Genomic DNA, 2,221 nt, shown 5'->3' with positions numbered 1-2,221 from the left:
CCACCAGATGAGCAGGGTGAGGAGCAGGTGCCAAAGCTGGAATTGTCTCCTCACCACTCAGGGCACACATCCCAGAACACCAAGTTGGGCTGGAAACCCCTCCCAGCTCCTGGAGGCATCTCCAGCCATCTCCCAAGTCCATCGGCACCAGATCCTGTCCTGCTCCGTGCCTGGCACCCAGGAAGGGCTGCAAACCACAGGGAATTCCAAATCCTGCCCAGACGCCTGGCACAGACACCACACCCCACATCCAGGCCTGTCCCTTCCCAGGAAAAGGCCTTTGCCCACTGCCCACCCGATTCCCTGGGGAACGCCCTCATGGCCATAGGGACAGGCAGCAGGTCCTCGCTGTCCTCTGGCTCCAGGCAGGATTTGGCACCGCTGGATTTACCTGCAGAGGGGGGAGAAATGGGAAATATCCCCCAGAACACCTGCAGGAGCAGCTGTGGAACGCTGCAGGGTGATCAGCAGGTCACAGGGAAGGGGTAGGAGGGCAGCCCAGCCCCGGAGGGTCCCACACTCCCTCAAACCCCAACATTCCAGCATTGGCCTCATCCCATGTGCAAACTCTTTCAGAAAGTTCAGGCAAAACTGGGCAAGCTGTGCCCGGAGGATGGTGCTCAGGGAGCAGCTCAGGGAGCACCACGGCCCAGGCTCTGCTGTAGGAGCAGCAGGAGGAGGCAGAGCTCAGCTGGCTGGAGCTGCTGGGGCTGGAGCAGCTCCCAGACACCTGGGCAAGGGACAGGACAGTCCCAGAGGTGCCACCCCGGGTGACACAGCCATGGCAGCACAGCCCTGTGTGTTCCCACATCCTCCAACAGCCTCAGTGTGGGATCAGACCCTTGACTGCCCCACGGGAGCTGGGGGCTCCTGGGGATGCAGCTTTTGGGAGAGACCCAGATCCAGCAGCCCTGGGGTCGCCTCATCCTTCAGCTCCACACCAAACCCTTGCAGGGAACAGCAGCCCCACTCAGTGCGGTGCTAATTAGTTAATTAAAGCTCAGTGTGACAGCCTCAGTCCACAGGTGACAGTGAGAGAGCAGAGACAGGAAAAGCAAAGCGATGCCTCCAGTGCCCTCCGGTTAAATCCACACCACAGCCTCTGGGAGTCTTTGGGAACACCAACTCCTTGTGGCTTGGCTAATGGCACTGCTGCCTTTAAATTCCCACAAGGTGCTGAGAATTGCCTTTGTTCCACTCCCCCTGAATTCCCAGCTCCCCGTCATCCTCCAGACAAAGCCTCGTCCCAAGGCAGCTGAGCAGCAGCTCAGTCAATTTTATTTAAGCAGCACGTTGACATTTCCTGCAGCAGCTCCCTCTCAAACCAAACACTGTTAGGATGCTGTCACAAGGATTTACCCCCCTTGATTAATTACAGGAAAGACAACAGTAAAAAAATAAAATTTAAAAATTAAATGAATAACCCACTGCTGGGTGTATCCACTTCACCCAGGGCTGCCCGAGGGGCAGATCCAGGTGAGCTCTGAGCACACCCCGAGCCCACCCGGTGCTGCCATCGCTCCTCAGGAGCTGCTTAGCAACGGGAAGATCCCTGCAGGGCTGGGGCACAGGGAGCTGGCATCACACCCTCAGTGCCAGCGACAGGGAGCGTGGCCAGAGCCACCAGAATTCCAGCAGGGACCCTGGAGCAGCGACAGGATCAGCCCTGGGGAAAGGCTGGGAAGCACCAGCCGGGTGAGCTCGGAGGTGGTGGCAGGTCCAGGAGGGTGACAGTTCCCACCAGGGATGGTGGAGGGCTGCGGTGTCACCCCACAGGTGCCACAGCGGGGGTGGCAGAGGAGCCACGCAGGGCCAGGCCTGTGGGGAGGGGTCCCACTGCTGGGGGGACCCCTCAGCACCGCAGTGTCACTGTCCCCAGGGGCCACGGGCTGGGAGGAGCACGCAGCCGCCAGCTCAGGCTCTGCACCAGCCCGGGACACTCCGGGCTCCCGGTTTCTCCCGGTCTCTCGGTTTCTCCCGGTCTCTCCTCCCCACACCCCCTCCGTACCTGGGTTCACGGAGCCCCCACCGGCGGCACCCCAGATCCACAGAGCTGCATCCAAACCCGCCGGGGATGGAGAAGGGAATCGCTGCCCCCACCAGTGACCCTTTATCAGCAGCACGGCCACTCCCCGGCCTGGGGAAGGCGGGGGAATTCATCAGCGGAGCCCCCTCCCTTCCTCCCTTCCCTCCCAGCCCTTGCGGGCTCGGCCGGGACCAC

The sequence above is a fragment of the Geospiza fortis genome, unplaced genomic scaffold (genome assembly GCF_000277835.1).
Source record: "Geospiza fortis unplaced genomic scaffold, GeoFor_1.0 scaffold145, whole genome shotgun sequence".
Taxonomy (NCBI): Eukaryota; Metazoa; Chordata; class Aves; order Passeriformes; family Thraupidae; genus Geospiza; species Geospiza fortis.
The sequence above is the reverse complement of the archived record's forward strand: the minus strand, read 5'-3'. Positions refer to the sequence as shown.